This window comes from Haliaeetus albicilla, chromosome 5 (assembly GCF_947461875.1).
Source record: "Haliaeetus albicilla chromosome 5, bHalAlb1.1, whole genome shotgun sequence".
Classification (NCBI taxonomy): Eukaryota; Metazoa; Chordata; class Aves; order Accipitriformes; family Accipitridae; genus Haliaeetus; species Haliaeetus albicilla.
The window spans coordinates 8,553,891-8,572,230 of NC_091487.1; the positions used below are offsets into that span (position 1 = coordinate 8,553,891).

General features: G+C 48.5%; 1 protein-coding gene and 1 long non-coding RNA gene across 10 annotated transcripts in view; one reads left to right on the forward strand and one right to left on the reverse strand.

Moving 5' to 3' along the window:
* Positions 1-5,974: 5,974 nt before the first annotated feature.
* Positions 5,975-18,047, reverse strand: LOC138685398 (uncharacterized). The gene is made up of 2 exons (XR_011324629.1): positions 17,118-18,047; positions 5,975-15,638 (listed from the first exon to the last, which is right to left on the reverse strand). It is a non-coding gene; the product is annotated as an uncharacterized lncRNA (long non-coding RNA).
* The window catches only part of SYNE2 (spectrin repeat containing nuclear envelope protein 2), a 197,726-nt gene continuing 196,219 nt past the window's right edge, over positions 16,834-18,340 (forward strand). For all 9 annotated transcript variants that reach the window (XM_069783240.1, XM_069783245.1, XM_069783243.1 and 6 more), the window contains exon 1: positions 16,834-16,963. The gene's annotated coding sequence lies outside the window, so the exon portion shown is untranslated. The remainder of the gene's footprint in view (positions 16,964-18,340) is intronic.

Here is an 18,340-nt window from a genome sequence, read left to right on the forward strand (position 1 = left end):
GAAGAGCTGGCAAATGATTACAACAGCTCCATTCCTTCTGGACCCTTCACCTCAGCACAAGCAGCCAAGAGTTATTGCAAGAATGAAGGTATATCTCCTTTTGGCTCATCAGTGATTAAACCTGAGCCTTTGTAAAGAGTAATAGAATAGGTGGTGTGTTCTTATCTAAATAGTCAAAATGTTACAACCCGTATGCTGGAGGCTTGGTTTTTATCATGTCAAGGTCTTTGCAGCTTTGTGCTCAAACCGTAGCATTCTCTCATTTGCAGATTCAGCTGTGAACACACAGATCAGGGAGTTTTGCAAACACAGAGGGATTAGCTCATCCATGTATGCAGATACCCACATTGCATAGCCAGACCTTACAGGATTCTTTCTTTAGCCTGCGCTGGTTGTTGAGTGGGGACGGAGGGAGGGAGAAGAGGACACCATGTGAAGCTCCAGCTGGGTTATATATCTGCTAGAAATCGTGGGACTGTGCAAGCAAACACACCTTACTGCAGGCTGCCTGTGATACATGTGTCCAGCTCTGAGGATTAAGCAGCCCTGGTCACTGCCTACCTCTAACGTAAGGAGTCACGATGTGAGAAAGGGGGTATGGCAAAGCCCTCAGCTGTGTAAGGGACAGGTATGAAGGAAGGGGACTATGAAGATGGAGCCTCTTTCAGTAGATGAATTTCATCTTCAGAATGGGAGGTGTAACAAGTTGAGCTAGGCAATTAGAGTAATTACTCCTAAATGTTTAATTACATAAATGCATCTGTACATACACACCAGGCCTGAGGTTTACTACATGTAGTAAGTGCATAAATGTGCCAATCTGTGCATCAAATAAATCACAGCATTTATGAATGTGCACTGACAGAACTGCATCTGCTGAGCTAAAGGAGGACTGAAGACATGTAGGAAAATATTCGGAAGTACCGGCATTGCCCCAACCGGCATGGAGCTTCGTAGCCAGGGAGGTCACGATGCAGGAGCAGGGAGCAAGGATAACAAACCCAACAACTGGCTTGTGCACACTGAGACCCGCTCCAAGTCACAGAGTGTTGCTCTGAAGACACTAATTTATTTATTCTTTCTGTGGCACTTGGCCACTGTAAGCCTTTTAGTCATCCTTGAGGCAGGTATGGTGTGGGCAAAGAGAAACCTAAACCAGGGGGATAGAAATCTGTGGCAAAAAATAAAAGGGACCTGGGAAAGAAATTCTGAAAATGTGCCCCATTTTTAGGGTTGTGAGGAGCAGCGTTCTCAGCTTGCATGCACAAATGTTACACATAGCTTGGAGTAAATTAGTCAGCCTTCCAGATGAAGGTAAAAGGAAACCTGTGTGAGTGTGAGAAGGCACATATAAGCCTCCCAAGACACTCACATTTGGCTCTCCCTGCTCATTAAAGCTAATTAGAATAGGAGGCTAATTTGCAGGATGGGTGTGGGGGTGTGTGTCAGAGTGCCTGAAAGCACTAGCTTTATTTATAGATGGACTCAAGGCTCCCACACATCCACTGCTTTTCTCTGGTTAAGTCCTTTCTGTTTGCTAAAGATTTCCAGAGGTGCGGCAGCCGAAATCTCAGTGGACTATCTCCATGAGCACTTCCCACAGGTCAAGACATCCTGCACGACTGTAGAACCTGCGCTTTGTGCTGCACACGCATGCGCAGCGGATCCTCTGCTCTCCAGAAGACCTCAGCCTCTGGGGGCACATTCAGTCCAACTGCTTGATGTGCTTCCCAAAACCGTGGGATTTGTGAGCAAGTCTCACCCTCGCGGGCACCACAGTCACGCAGGAAATCTCACATGATGCTAGTATCCCTAAGTAAGACTGTTTACAGGCAGAGCAGCCTCACCTGTCACCCATTTCCAAGCTTTAATAAAGACTTTTGAAAGACTTTGGGAAGTCACTCTGGTTTGCACTCCATTCACTTTGGTGACGGTAAAGAGAAACGCGGAAATGTCACGAACAAACACTCTTTGATGAAATTTCTGCAGTAGCTTTTCCTGGTATGCCCAGATTCCCAAATCTCCCCCAGTGCAGATCCCTCCTTTACATGCATTTCCTGCATCTATCATCAGAAAATGTAATGGGTAGAAATCTAACAGCCTCCTGTTTATTTCCAGGGGGGAAGAAATAATGCAAAACTTCTTACACCAAGCTATCACCATCCCACTGTCTGTTTTTTCAGTGAAGTTCCTTTGCTGCCCTTCCATGGGGCAAGTTCTCCAACCATTTACACCAAGTTCTCATGCACAAATCCCCTCACTGACATGAGGACTCACAGCTTTCAATCCCTCTCCTGATTATCTGCTCTGCCAACCTGCGTAACACAGGCCAGCAAATTTCACATGGTACTTCTGCATCGTGTCCCTCATGTTTTGCGGGGAGTTTTAAAAGGTCACAAACAAGCCTGTTCAACTCAATTGGGCTAATCCTGGAGTAAAGTGCTGCTTGACAAGGATAGCAAGAATACAAGCATAACCTATAAGTTACCGACCCATAATAAACTACTGCAAGCCTTGAGTAAGGATAGATTGAAGGGGGCCTTGTATCTTGGGAGCTGCACATCTGCCCTTTTCTGTACAGCCTTGAATACACAACCGGGAAATCAACCCTTCTACTTTGATTGCTCTCCTACTTCTTGTGCACTGGCTTGGGCTTTATCGGCACACGGTAGGGACGAAAACAAGCCACTGTTCGTAAACAAGTAAAAAAGGAGTACTGCTGCTTAGTCACCTTGAGTGGAGGAGATTTCCTAAGTTTCAGCAATGAGTTTGGTTATCTGTGTGGGCAGCTCATGTTGTGTGGAGGAAAGGGGAGCCCTGAGTTTGCATGCTGAGAGATAATATTAATGGAAAAGAGGGGCGGGACTGGAAAGCGCTTGGTCAGGAACATTCAAGGTTGCCTGCAAGCCGTCGGGAGCTGTAAGACTTGAGCCGGCGCACGTAAGATGGCAACAGCTTTAGCACCCTCCGTACTGACACTAGGCAGAGCGCAGTGCTGCTGCGCGTGTATCTGTTGCTGTCCATAAGCCCCAAGGTGGGGACTGGTGTGCTTTGTTTGGGAGTTCGAAAAGAGAAAATAAATACAGGAGCATATATGGTGAGTCTGAAATACTGATACTGTTCTGGCCAAAGAGGCAATGCTGAGAATTGGTTTTCAGTCTCTCAATCTGGCATTTGAGACTAATGCAGTCAAATGCAGACATGATTGCCTGTTTGATACGCATCGCTATTTCCATGTGGTCCACTTTGCTCTGCTCTGAGCAAACACACCCCGGTGCTGGCAGGGATTGCTTTTTGTCCTCTTCCAGCAGCTGCATCTTTGTTTGTCTGTGAGCGGCTTTGCTGAGTTTCAAGTTAGGATCCCAATGAAGATTTAACAAAGCACCAAACTGCGAAGGCAAACAAAAGAAAGAAAAAAAGACACCAACATGTAATGAGTAAAATCACTTTGGATGATGGTGAGAACATGGGATGCTGGGAACTGCTCCTGAAGACAATTTGCTTTAAAAGAAGCTATCACAGTGCATTTCACTTTTGAAAAGCCCTCCTGCTTTCCTGTGTTTCTGTGGGCTGCCTGCGGTGTGTGGATGAGGAGGATTCAGCATCCCTGCGCATCTAAGTCCTGCCACTCTCGCCGAGTCAGGCAGGGAGCATTGCAGGGTCTGCAAGCTTTCTGCAGCGGCTGAAAGGGATATTGTGAGACACAAGACCCTTTATTTGGGGAGAAGCTTTATTGCCTATTTAATACACTCCCAGAGCAGAAAACATGAGCCAAGTATTTACTTTAAGATTTAGGCTGAACACTACAGTAATCCTGAATAATCCCAGAGTTCTCTGTTAGTGTTAGATTTTAATGAACAAGCCCAAACTGAGGAATGCTTTAGCTCCCTGTGTAACGTAACTCATTGTTTAAGGTCTTGATTAAATTTTTTTTTTGTCAAAGAACAGGGCATGTTTTGTAAATTTTCTTTGCAACCATAGGAATCCCTTCTTTTCAAGGAATTTCCTTAAGTCAATGAAAATTAAACATTCTTTTCTACATATTGCCTGAGAATATGCCCTATTTGATTACAGATCTGTTAGAATTCAAGGCTGAAAAAGCAGAGTTTTCACAGGTTCCCAGGGCATGTTCTTTGCACAGTTTGTGGGACCGGGCAGCCCTGCCAATACTGCCTCACTGCCCCTCTCCTGGGGAAGCCCCTGGAAGCCGCTTCTGCCTCCATGTTTCCTATAGGAATGCTGGATCTTGGAGGAAATTTAACCCGCACAGTCTTAAAGGCTTTGCCCTGAACATGCAATAGCATTTTCCAAACAGGATGCTTATGGGTATCTCATGCACTTTGAGTTGAAAAAGCAAAATAAGCCTTAAACGCACAGCTCTTTCTTGGGTTTTCAGCCTCTCCGTGCTGGTCTGGTGGTAGCAGGTTTTCCTGGTAGCCTGCCACGGGCTCTCCCACCTTAGTCTCACACTTGTTTCTAAGCCATGGGAGGCTTATCATTCCCTTCGATATCTTTCTTCTTATCGGTACTATAAAACTGGCTATTCCCTCTTCAGGTTTCTAGGGAAACACCTCCTCCTTTAACTTTTCTTCTGATCCAACTTGTTGGCAAACCGTTCTTTAAAAGCACAGACACACAGACTACAGGCATAAAAATCCCAATTTCTCAGATTTTCACAGCTAACGTCAGATGTGATTGCAAAGGAGCAATATATAGCGCATGCCTCTATTCAGTGTTTACATAAACATGCAGTGTTAATCTCTGTAGTACAAAATAGGCAGTTAATAGAGTTAAGCTTGACAGCGAGCTTCTGCTGTTCTAACCCTTCAGTTTTAAGGCTGGAACAAGAAGGTGTGATCCCATGATGGTTAAAACAGAGTAAAAAACAACAGGGCTGGTCTGAGTGCCGGGTACCAACTCTCCCCCAGAAACTCGGGGTCACGTAAGACTTACAAATCACTGGGATAGACTTTCAAATCGTTCGTTGTTGGTGCCTTTCCAACCGCTACCACCACTGGTGGCAATTCCTCCTTGGAAGAATCCCTCCCAAATACCCCTGACCTGCTGGCCCGCAGCATTAACTGCAATTTCCCCCTTAGCGTGATTAACGCGCATCCCCGCTAGATGTCATCGTTGCTTCTGCAAATCTCATGGGTTTTGATTAAATGCATTTAATGACGGTCCCTCATTGAGACGGGCCTTCACCGCGCTGGTGGGAGACTCCCCTCCCAGCCGGCACCTGAACCAAACACTTTCTCTAGGAGATTTGCACCAAAATGCTTTTGATTTCATTACGAGGATTTGTCATGCTGATACGTGCCGGCAGGAGCCCAGCGCCTGGCACCGCTTTCCAAAAAACCACTGAGATCATTGGAATTGTTCAATTGTATTTACTCTGTTGGAAATGCAGCTATTTATAATTAAATATGACCCACAGCAGCCTCAATTTAATGTAGCCACAAAGTCACTGCAGGTTGCAGGGCCGATCCCCTGACAACGTGCTCTGGTCTGAGGCTGCAGGACCCAGCGCTGGTGCGAGGCAGGGTCCTGGCTTCGACAAGAGCCTGCTCTGCAGGAGCAGAAAGAGTATTTCTCATTTGCAATTTATTCAGTTACCTGGTTAAGGACAGCTCAAGAAGCTAACTGACAACTGCAAAAGCAGGAAAACTTGTTTGCTTCCTTTTACCTAAGAAAGGAAGACAGCTGAGGATGAGAGCTAGCACTTCTGAAATCTTGAAATCCAGGGAAAAAAGTCCAAATCCAATTACAAAAAATGCTTATTTATTTAATAAATTAGTTTTAATTTTTTAAAACTGTAATTCTGTGTCTTTTCCTGTATGTATTCAGGACAGTTAAGATATTTTGTACAGTAAAAATAAATTTTAAAGCACCTGTTTACTCATTCTCAATTGCAACCCAACCTCCATCCAGTCTGACCTAAGTGAAAAATAACCTTGTCAAAAAAAAGCATAAATCACCATTTCGAATAGTTTTATTAAAAAGATAATTAGGAATCTGAATAAATGCATATAAGATACAGACTCACTTGAATAATAAAAGCTACAGGTACCCTCCTGCTTAGTCCCATCTAATTAATTCTAACAGTTGCTGAAATCAATTTTTCTTTAAAAATTCAAATAATTATGGAGACCCAATGTAAAAAGAAAATAAAAATACCAGATAGATTTTTAAAATGAAAATTTCCTGATTGTTGAACTCCGTCATTGTTAAAATTCATCTTTTCAATCCATCCCTGGAATATACAGTTAATTGCCTCTTCTAAATACAATGCACAGTAGGCAATTACCCTTTAGCAGCTACATCTCTGCATTCAGCTTTTTCATTAAATTATAATTATAATGGATCTTCGAAGTTGTCATGAAAATGAAGGATTAGTAGCACTGAAAATGAAAGTTTAAAGGCATGAACTAAACATCAGCTATGAGCAGCTTCTGTTTGCATTTCAGCTCTGGCCTCTTACCCCGTTCCCATTTCACTTTTGGACTTGCCTGAAGTGAATAAAGAGCACGGAGCCAAATTATGCAGTGAACTTTGTTATTAAAACAGCATGGAGTAATACTTTGAACTTGAGAGAGATTTACATTTTTTTTTTTTAGTCCACCGTGGCAGTGGAATAACAACATCTCTGTGTCACACAGGGCTTTCTTGGGGGCCCATCTGGCACTTGCAGATGAGTCCTTTCATTGCTCCAACAAGCACATGCTCTCCCACATCCAGCTTACCTTTGCTTGCACTAGCAAGAGTTGAGTTTTGTCCTAAAATATGTGTCCTTTTATAGAAATACAGTCTTGCTGTGGCCCGACTCTGCTGCAAGGTCACTCCGGAGGGGTGGCTTTAGGGTACAGCTCAGCTCATCAAACTGCCAGCAAATCCAGTTCCCCTGATCCCTCGCTTCAGTGCTCGCCGGCACAGGGAGTCAGGGCGCTCAACCAGCCCAGCCAGAAGCTATTTTAATTTTTGAAATGAGTTCTTGGTTGCTACAGCTCCCCGAAGGGCTGCGTGGTCAGCGGGTACCAGTGCCAGCGCTGCAGTCCTGCCCAGCCACAAGTGGGATGGGGACGGGAATGGGGACCCGACCATGTGCCTTGGGGGCTGCGGGCAGGCGAATGGGCTCAGCTACATCACAAACCCACACGCTTAAGATGACTCCCTTTGCATTGGATCCAGTGAAGACATGACCATGGGATGAATTTGTTCAGTAAGCTGATCTGATTGATCAGAAGCATCCCAGAAAGCACCTCCGTGAAAGAGTACAATAGAATAGAATATTTCAGTTGGAAGGGACCTACAACAATCACCTAGTCCAACTGCCTGACCACTTCAGGGCTGACCAAAAGTTAAAGCACGTTATCAAGGACATTTCCAAATGCCTCTTAACACTGACAGGCACGGGGCATCAACCACCTCTCTAGGAAGCCTGTGTTTGACCACTCTCTGTAAAGAAAGGCCTCCTAGTAGTTTTCTGTTGGATCTGCTAGTTGAGCTAGACTCGCCCTGCGGACCTCTCATCACTAGATCTGGTGTAGGATGGGAGGAAAGGACACAGCTGGGGCGGCTCAGGATGGGATCACCCTACTGTGACCACCCCACACCGATCAGCTTAAACAAAATGCTGGCTCACGCTCACCCACGTGGGCAGAGATGCCAGAAGCTGCAGTTCTTGCCTCGCTCAGTTGCTCCCCTCCTTCTCTGACCTGTCAACCATAGACCCCTGCGCTGGCTCCAGCCAGCCAACTGAAAACCAACTACGTGCCTTTTTCCGGACTGTTCTGCAGCTGCATCAGCTCATTTAAGCTGGGATTTATGGCTCCCAGAAGTGCCAGTCCTGATGCAGAGGAGATTTGAAGACCAACTGGCTAGAGGTGGTGGGGAAGAACAGAAACGCCTCTTGAGCAGCAGCATGGTCTTGTGTCAGCCACCTTCACCCAAACCTTGGGCCTGTCAGGACTTCGTCGCTCTTCATGCCCACGTTTCCCCCCTCTTTGGCCTGCCCCTTCTCATCTGCATGAGCTTCTGCTCTGCTGGGGACTCCTCTGCTCCCATCTTCCTCCGGACACTCACTGGGACCATTTTGGTCCCTGCTCACCAAACCCTGACGAGGCTCAAGCATTAGTTTGACCAGCTTAGGCTTGAACTGATCCAACCTCCACCTGCCTCCAGCAGGAATGAGCTCCTGTGCAGGTACCCATAATGACTCCATTACCTCTGACACCTCCAGGGCTGTGCACAGGCTCCTCTTTACCCTTCTTTCTGCCAGTGGCAGCAATACGTCCCTTTGCCACAGAACAGTCCTGCCTGGATTTGATGCATGACAAACCTTAATAATAACTCCCGGAAGAACTGCAATCATCACAAAATTTCTGCTGTGCCTGCAAGGTGTACTTCTTTGACCTTGCTTTTTCCAAGGCAAGCAGTATATGATACCTGATAATATATTGCACTGGCCTACGTATCAGTAGATAATCTCCAGAAATTAAAATTTGGAAAAAGCATTTACTTTATTTCTGCAGAATAAGGGCTGGCAATTCACTGTACAGCAGCCGGGAGATGTCCAGCAGCTTCCTCTGGTGCCCAAAGCTGGAGAGGGCAGCTCGGCTCCCCGCTGCACACCGAGACCCAGTCTTGGTGTCTGAGTGTGTATCTGAGTAGGAGATCTGGGACTTGCCGCAGGACAAGCCCATGTCAGGAGCAATTTAGGAGTGATAATGAGAGGAGTAAGCCTGATCGACAGAGGGGACAAGAGGTTATCGCTGCCCTCCGAGGCTGAGGAAGCCCAAATGTGATCGGCTGCCTCTGAGCCGGGCTCGTCTCCAGGGCTGGCAGCCAGTGCGGTGGGCGAGCTCACCCTGACGGGTCGCACATGGGGTGCAACTTCCCTGGGGTGGGGATGGCAGGTTGCAAGGCTGCGGAGAGGTGTGGGGAGAACAGGGGTCGTGGGGTCCCGCCTGTGGGACCCTGCAGGGGCTGGGGTGGGATGAGAGCAGCGCTGCACTGATCCCGATGATTTAACCCCAGCTTTGTGCTGGTGACGGGCTCTTTTTGTTGTCATTTTCCTTCCCTTTCTTTGAGATGTGAGGGTGACTGCTGATTGCCAACAGCTCAATGTTTGGGCTAAACACAAAATAACATGTTTGGTTTCTTCCCCCCACAAATTGCAAACAAGGTGTTCCTCTGCGGTCAGCCCTGGGCAGCAGATGAGCAAGCAAACCCATGACCAGTACTACTAACACGTGGCTGGTGGCTGCCCGCACGCGATGGGATGGTGGTACACTGCTCCCATGAAGCAGAAGGTCTCCCAGCACCCAGCACCACAGCCTTGATGGCCAAAAATAGCCGGGCTTGTTGCAGGGAGGGCGATACTACCGGGGGGGGCTGGGGCCACGCTTCAAGGGACAGTCTGTCACACAGTCAGAAAACACAACAGCATCTTATTTAGCATGCATTTCCCTTGGTTTCAGGGAAACTATTTACAAATAAATACCAAATCGTTCGCTTAGAAGAAGAGGACTTGGGTAAAAACCTGCTGTACCGCTGCACAAGCACTGGTAGCTCAGGATCCTCATGGTGGGTTTAAGGGAGAGGACGTGTCCCCTAACACTGCTTTTAAAATAGACCAGTGTGTAAATGAAAGAGCAATTTAAGGACTCCGGGCGATGCAGGACAGCAAACGTTCTCAAAACATGGGAGCTGTCCCCACACAAATTATAACAGATGACAGTTTACTAAATATATCTGCAATGCCAAAAGAAACAGCTAAATACCGAAACAAGAGGTCACTGCAGTCTGTCTTCCATGTACCACTTTTCTTTCTGACCCACAAGAGCTTTTCACCAGCAGGACTGAAAGATGAAGCAGAGATGTAAAGTGTATGTGAGCATCTGCCAGGGAGGAGGATTCCCTTTTTGGCAAACGCTATCAGTTGTGCCTTCGAGGGTCAGTGGAGTATCTCATTATAGTCCCTACCTATCCCCTGTGACCAAAAAAGTCATAATCGCCCAGAAAATCTTACACTGGAGACAATGGCAACTTTACACAGGTAAGGACTGAATGAGACTTTCAAGCTAGAGACCAGGATAAATTGGAAAATAATAAAGGTAATGAAAAGTTAATTGTACCTCTTGCTCTGAAGTACATTTTAAATATTGTCTGCTTTTCAGGCTCGTGCATAAATACGCATAATTCTGCATCTTTAATTGAAATGTGTATTCAGCTCGGCTATTCCTCTGCTGACAACTCAGTGGAGTTAGACTGTTTATAATCATAACAATTATTTAGTGGTACTGTGATCCTGCTAAGAGATCGAAGCCATGCTCTAAGATTATAGAAACCTGGAACCAAAATATGTTCCCAGCCCAAGAGCTGAAATCCAATCACAAATTTTATGGTAAAACCCCCCTTTATAGCCTTTTTTATGAAATACCAGCCTAAGGGAGTGAGGAACCCACACTGAACTGAAATTTTTAGAAACCATAAATCTAATTCCCTCAGTCCTTCTTGCAAATCTCAGTCAACTTAGTCATCGGTGAAGAAATAATCATTTTAGTGGGATTCTTAAATAGCCCCCTGCATAGGTCTCATCCCAAGTGAGAGCAGTACACGGACTAGGGTAGTATTCAGGCAGGCTCATGTTTGCCTGAGCTTTAATCCTCTTGCAGACAAAATCCTGAACTTGAATGCATGGAAAATTGCTGTTGCTAATCTTATTTCGCAGGAAAAAACTGATGTACTTCAACCAGAATCTGGCAAGGTACAGGCTTTTAGCTTTTGACTTAGAAGAAACCTTGTATGCATACACTTCACTTGCTGGTAAAGTTTCTGGAATTACACTTTTTCCTTTAAAATTTTGAAGATGCAATGGCAGCCTGAATTCCCCTTTTCTGTGTTATGTATCACTGCACAGTGGCAGCAGGGCAGTAGACATTTCATAGGCCATAAAACCAGAATGGGCTTAATCCTCTTCTCACACTAGATTTACATTTGTGTGACTGTTAGTAAAGTTGGCAGTAAAGATGTTGACAGAGCTGAGGGCTGGCTGGGGCCCAAGGGCACTGATTTTTAAAGGTGGTGGTCGGGATAACTAAATCCCGCTTCCAAAGAAGCCTTAGCCCCACTTCCTACCCTCGAGAGGTTTTTTGCTCTCCATTGAATCATGGTGGGAAATGGGCTGTAGCCACCCAGGACAGGTAGGCGTTGCAGTGGAAGCAGAGGCAAACCAAACCGCTGCTGCCTGAGAGCTGCTCAAGGGTGCCGTTCCCCAAAGACGGAGGTGTGAGAAGGGTGCTCGGTATAGTATGAGCGGGAGGCAAGTGCTGGCATTTTTCCTGCAGTCCTCAGCCCAGGTGTGTCCTAGAACTATCAAGACCTCCAAGTACAGAGAAAGAGCCTTTTCCTGGAGGTGGCAAGGAAGGGAAAGGCTTGCCAAGAGATTAAACCAGTTGCTGCTCAAAGTTAAACTACTGCAGGTCTTGTCTGAGCCTCAGAGAAAGGTCTTCAGTGGTGAGAGGAGGCCATCAAATGAAAAATGCGTAAGCCCTTGGGTGCCTTCTGCTGCCCAGTTTTGCTTTACAAGCACCTGGAGCTTGCAGATGGCCCACTGGAGCTATTTTGCAAAGCTTGCTTGCCCAGCCACTGTTATTTCCTCATATGTCCTGCAGGTTCCTGAGTCCAGACCTGGCATTTGACCACTACGCTGTCTTTCTCCAGCTTCTGCTATTGTCAACTGAATACAGTGCTTCTTGGCAGGTTTCTCTCACCCAGCTTCTGAAAAATAGAGCCAAAACTGAGATGGTGAACTGCTGGTGGGATGCAGTGTGCTCGGGAGGCACCAGCCAGCCTTGGAGCATGAGGGTAAAGCTGATAGGACCAGCGTGGCCTTGACTGCAGGCTCGTTACAGTGCTCTTACAAATACACTGCAGTACAAGGGCTGCAGCAGTGACAGTCTAAGGATAGAAGAGGTAATATTTTTTTATTAGACGGACTAATGCAAGTGAAAAATGTCGATAAACTTTTGGGTTTAAGATATGGGGATACTGAGCCCAAAACCTTGCCTAAGTTTACTGATGAGATCGGGTCAAGGTCTTACAGACTCTTAAAGGTCCCTTAAGACCTTGACCCAATGTTACGATGAGTCTAACAGACTCCTAAAACAGTCTCCTAAGCCCACTATGCCCATCAGGAATGCAAGGCTTCAAGTGGGATCTAAAAAGGCCCTTAAGTACCTGAAGCAAGACTTGGACAGGTTGGAGGTACCTCAGTAAAAAACTGTGATCCGAGACTCCACTCAGCTGGTATTGAGGGCTGGGGGTGCTCCGCTTTGAAGTTTAATTTTCAGGGTGGAACCTGAATTTATGTCTCTTTGTGTAACAAACTCACCTTGCCTGTAACCAAGGAGCTGGTGCGCTTTGGGAGGTGGGAAAACGTAGACTGGAAGCCTTTATTCATGCACAGCACCTGCATTATAAATGGAGCAAGATGAGCGCTGCTCAGTTCAGATTGCAGGTACCTGTCCTCAGGAGACTAACCTTGGCTGTGCCTCCATATAAGTGGAGTTCAGTGCCTCTGCTCTGAAAAATTTGGGAGTTCACACCAAACTGTGTGTTCAGCATTGGTTACCTTAAGACAGCTACCCCCTTGAAACACCTCACTCATGCAGTGCTGTGTAGGAAGATGGAAGTGCCCGGTGCAGGCTCCTGGATGCTGCTGTAAGGTTCAGGCACTAATTTGTAAGTGTAGAAGTCTTCAGTTTGTCTTGTCTTTAGCCAGGAACCATAGTCCACAAGCAAAATCAGGGGAAAAGGGGAACTGAAGAAAAGGTGAGGATATTTACTTTCAGAAGTGTAGATTTACTAATTATGAACATATTCTAGGAGATTTCTCACAGATTTGCTGCGACTTCAGTGTTATTAACCTATTTTTCTCTTTTGGAGCTGTACTTCTCTGTCCTTAAATTAGCTTGTGACCTAACAAAGCATTTAAGCATGTGCAGCTTTAACCATCTAAGCGCTTCCACTGACTTCAGCAGAAACAATCAGGTGTTAAAGGCAGCATCCACGCCTAAGTGGTCTGCTGATTGCTGTCTTACACACTGGCAACAGTGTCATACAGAAATGTTTAGATTAAATGGGAGGGGAAATGGGACCATTTCTAACATGATTACAGTCAAATTTCCTTTTATGTTTTGCAAAGGAATATAGTATGCAAATGCTGCACGTGCCTACATGGATTCAACCTTTCTTTCCTCTTTTTTGATCTCCCTAATTCTGGCAAACAAGTTGCTTATGATTGCTGAAGAGAAACTCTCCCCAAGGCATTGGGCCATGGACGTTTTTAGAGGGGCACTGTAGATTTAGGCACACCTCTGTTCACCTGCTTCTGGCTATGCTTTCACACTCCAACGCTCTTCCTCCAGTTGCAACTTGGTGGAGACGAGGTGAATTGAGCCTGGGAACTGAGCCAGGGTGAAAATAACTGAGGTGGGGAGGGTGCTGCTTTTTTTATGCAGTTTCCTGGTCTGTCTGATGACACAACGGTACAAAGAGCTGCCCCAGCACAATGGAGGGAGCATAAACCACCGAAAACGGTGTCTGCAAAAACGCAGCCTTATTTCTTCAGCATGCTGCGCCAGCAGGGTGGAAGGTAGGAAAGTCCAAAGATGAGTTCCTACTCTCATCCCTCCTTTCCCTCTCCTGCAAGGGACGGGGTGAGCAGAGAGGAGCTGGGCATGGAGGCTGAGGTTTCTGGCACGGTGCTGATCCCCTGTTCTCTTGCTGTATCATCCTGTTCCCAACTCCAGCTTGTGCTGTGCGTTCCCATCTCTGTGCTGGAGCCTGCTGCCCCCTCAGTCGTGCTGACATACCTCTCTGTGTGTCCATACTGCAATTAAATTCTGGGAGCAATCCAGCTGAAAACAAAAGTATTCTTCTTCTGGGCTAATTTTCATCTGGCTCCCAGCTCCAGCTCATACACCGTGCCAGCATGGCACAGGGGGTTGCACGCAGGGGAAAGAGGAGGGTCACCAGGCCAAAGGTTTGTTCTTGCAGACTACAGAGCAAACACAACTTGGAGTATTCAAACAGACTTAGTCTGCACAGCCATCACTATCCTTTGGAGTTAACACTTTATCCAGTGGACTTGGGGAATTTGATCTCCTTCCATTGCTAGAATCCAGTTGCGCAAATTCTGTATTATAGAAGGGATGTCCTACCATGAAGCTCATGCCATTCATCCACGTGGGACCCGCAAGTGCAAGATACCTGGAGGCAAGATATCTGAAATCCTGCAGCATCCAGCTCTGAGTTTGCTGTTCAGGGTGGTGTGGGAAAGCTGGGGCAAGACACACTGCTGAATTGATCATACACTCGTTCAGTAGGCATGCAGGAATTGTGAGGGCTTCTCATCCCCACCGTAGTGACCTTCACCATTGCCGGCTGTAGCCTGCAGTGCGGCTTTGCAGCTCTTTTCCCCACTGCCCCGTGCATCCATCCAGGCAGCTCATTTTGGACACCCATGGGCAGTAGGCGAGAGCCCTGCCTGCACACCTTCCAGCTGTTCACCTTCCACAAAGGCTGATCCATGGCAGTCAGTTGCTAGCCTTTGCTGGCAGCACCCATATACCTGTCAAAGCACGAGTCTGAGCACAGGACTTTTGCAGTTCCTACCTGGAAGGCTGTGTATAGAGAGACAAAAGCTTATTTTCAGAGTGTCAGGCTGTACTGTGTAATCAACAGCTGGAAGATTTGGATATAAAGTAGGCACATATGACTTAATTCTACCTTTGTGTCCCACACCTTTTTTTAAATGGTATTACTATTTAATTGCTCGCATTATGCCTGTCCAATAATATCGTTTAGTGTTAGTAATACTTAGTGTCATATCTTCAAAGTGCTTTACAAGCCAGTTATGAAAGGCATAATTTAAGTGAAAACAAGCACCTTGGGCTGGGACCTGTGCTAGTGTTTGACAAAGCCTGGCAGGTGCCTGCAGTGCTGTGTACGCTGGGATGAGGAGCTGTGTGATTTGTGGCAAGGTTAAGCCAGCAAGAAGAGCATGGAGCAATAATGCCAGGTGGTGTTCTCCAAGCTACAAAAGGTCAAGACTCCACGAGACTGCTTCTGCTGAATTTGATGGCATGTGGAAGAGTCTCAAGTGATCAAGAGGGAGGTTGAAATAATTCTTCAAGTAAGAGAGCTTGGCTTCGATACTGCATCTTCTTTCCTTCCTTAAACACAAGACTGAAATCTGGCAGTCAAAAGTAGTCAATCAGTCAGAAATGCCTTTTTCATCTCGAGGATATGCATTACAGTAGCCATACCACAGAAGTCAGGAAACTCCAGCACAGCCTGAATGCAAGCCCTTGGCTTTCAGTTGTGTCCATGGAGCACCAAAGACAACCGTGTCACTGTACAAACACTAATTAATCCTCAATAAAACAAGTAAAAAAGTACACAAAGAGCACTCACGGGTTGATTTGTTCCAAGGACAGCATGAATCGGAGCAGGTGTTTGCCAAGGCAGGGCAGTCAAGTTGTAACCAGCTTTGACTGATGCTTCTGCAAGACATCGTGTTCTCAGGCTCCAGCTGAAATAGCACTCCAAAATGGTGCAGCGTTCACTTTTGCCTGAAAAAGAAAAGTTTCCTTACAGAAGATCAGGGCTCCAAATCTGGCAGAGTTTCTTTAGACACATCTGTGGGTATAAAGAGAAGCTTAAGTACGTCCATTTGGCTTTGTAGCCTTCAAATACAGGACCTCACTTCCACTTTTTGAAGTTGCTTGATGTTTTAACAGCATAGATTGAGGAGAAAGCCGATGTATTGGCACTGGCAGGAAGCGGCTTTTGGAACGTTGCATTTTTCTTTGGATAGCTGGCTGACCTCTGGGTGCGTAAAGCACATCTCAATCTCTATATTTATACCCTCTCACTTTGTGAAGTCTACGGCCAAAAGCTATCCAGCATCAAATGGAACAAATCTAATAAATTCCTTCCTCTCCTCCCTCCAAAAAAACCTCTTCTGAAGTTCTAAAAAACCCCTAATTTTCTCCACATTCACCTAACTGTCCCCCACCTACCCTTTCAGAGTCCTGGCTGGGCAAGGCCAGGTGATGGTGATGCTGTCCTTGGAGCTCAGGAAAGAGCCCGAATCTGAAAGAGCGGGGAAGGCAGCTTGTGCCTGGGATCTGTGCTTGAGGCGACGACAGGATCTGAGCTTGGGGAGGGCTATGGAGGCCGTGCAGGAACTGGAGAGGTCTCCAGTTTTTGCCCGCTTATATTCCCAACCTTCTAAATTTGGTTTGGGCATGCTGCAGATTCGTGACAGCCCAAAGTAATTTATTTCTTTGTATCACCCGTGACCCCAAATCTTCCCAGAACAGAAACCGGTTCTTATCACTACACAGGTTTTCTTACTCACTTCCAGCACAACCCTTTCCCCAAAACACAGGGACACAGGCAGCCCTTGTGGCCTTCCCTCGCCGTTTCCAAGGGGTGGGACGGGTTAGCGCCGGTTAGGGAAAACACCGGGAAACCCCAAGGACGAAACCCAAACCTGGTGAGGACAGGAGGGGAGCAGGGGGACCGACCCCTCGCTCTGGCTGGGGCCTCCCGCGACACGGGCACAAGCGGCGGGTTAACCCGGGAACCGCCGTCCCCGCCCCGGGCGGACACCGCACGCGTGGGCAGACCGGGCTGCTGCGGGGGGGGGGAACGGAGGCCACCCCCGGGGGAGGCCCCCTCCAGCAAACCGCGGCGGGGGGGGGGAAGGCGGAGCGCCGGGCCGGCCCGCGGGAGGGGAGCGCGCTCGCTCGCTGCCTGCCAGCGGCCGGGGCGGGGAGCGGCCGGTCCCTCCTCCTCCTCCTCCTCTTCCTCCTCCTCCTCCTGCCCACCCTCGCCGCCGCCGCCGCCCGCTCCCGCCGCCGCCGCCGCCGATGCCGGGACTGCGCCCGCGGTGAGTCTTGCCCCGCCGGGACCCGCCCGCGGGAAGTTACGGCGCGGCCCGGCTGCGCCTTTTGTGAGGGGAGCGGTGGCTTCTCCCCGACCCGGTGCCGGTGCCGGTCTCGGTGCCAGTCCCGCTCCCCTCCGCTGCTCCGCCGCGGCGGTACCTGCCGCTCTTTGTTCCCCGCCGCCGCCGCCTTTGTTCCTTCGGTGCCGGCTTCACCTTCGGCACCGCCCGTGCCCCCCGCGGGACGCCGCTGCGTGGGGTGAGGGGGGGGCGCGGAGAAACCCCGCTCCCGGAGCGGCTTCTCCCCCCCCGCCTCTCTCCCAGCCCTTTTACCGGGGAAACACAGCGGCGGGAGTTCGCTCGGCGGAGCGGGGGGGGGGCACGGCCGGCGGCGGGAGCCGGGTTTTGTGGGAACTCCCGCCTCCGCCGGGCCCTGCCCTCCCCCGGGGCGATGTCCGTCCGGCAGCGGTGCCCGGAGAGTTTCCCCCGGGGCGTAAAGCCGGAGTCGGGCTCGTTTTGAGGCGGTGGGGAAAGGAGCGGGCAAGGGGGGGGGGTGCGGGCAGGTACACGGCGGTTCCCCGCAGCTCCGCGTCCTGCCTGGGTTATCGCCGATGAAGTCGTTATCTCTGGGGGTTTCGTGTTTGGAGACGGGTGGTGGACAGTTACTGAAAGTTCTCACCGGAGGGAAAAGGAGTAACTACTTTCCTGCGAGGGCCACAGGCGTTTCTCCAGTCCCCGTATTGTCAGTGCCTGGTCGCTGCAGCTGCCCCGGGCAAAACGTTGTCTGCCGTGGGCTCGCACTTTCTGCTCTTCCTACGGCACATGGGCTCCTTTCTCTTCCCCCACTTGCATGCCACCCTCCCTCCCGCCTTCCCTCCCATCCTTCAAGGACTCTTGGCAGCCTCCCGTTTCCTCCCGGAGCAGTTATTACGGATCTGTGTTACTGCGGCCCATGGGACGCGGCACGTGGGGCTGTCGGTTTGGAACTCGGCGCTGACTTTGTGTCGGGCGCTGTGTGCGCCTGGATTTAAGGGAAGGCTCTCTGTCCTCCTTTCACCTCCATGACCACAGCCGGGCTCACTCCTTTCCCTCTTCCCCCCAAACAGGGTCGTTCTTTCTTCTCTGTTTTGCCTGAGAGCTGCTGGAGGAATTGGGAGGTAGAGCAGGTGCACGCTCCTCGAGTTACTCAAAATGTACAGAGAAAAAAACTTCGAGCAAGTTTGTTTGAGAGTTTCTCACAACCTTTGTCATGTCAGTGACCATTTGTTCCTCACGCCTTTTCTCCCCTTTTTCAGGGTGCCTCGTGTCCCATCTGTCCTCGCTCCCTCTTCCCATCCTTCCCGTGTTTTCCTCCCTCTCAGCTTTCAGGGCGACCTCCCGTCA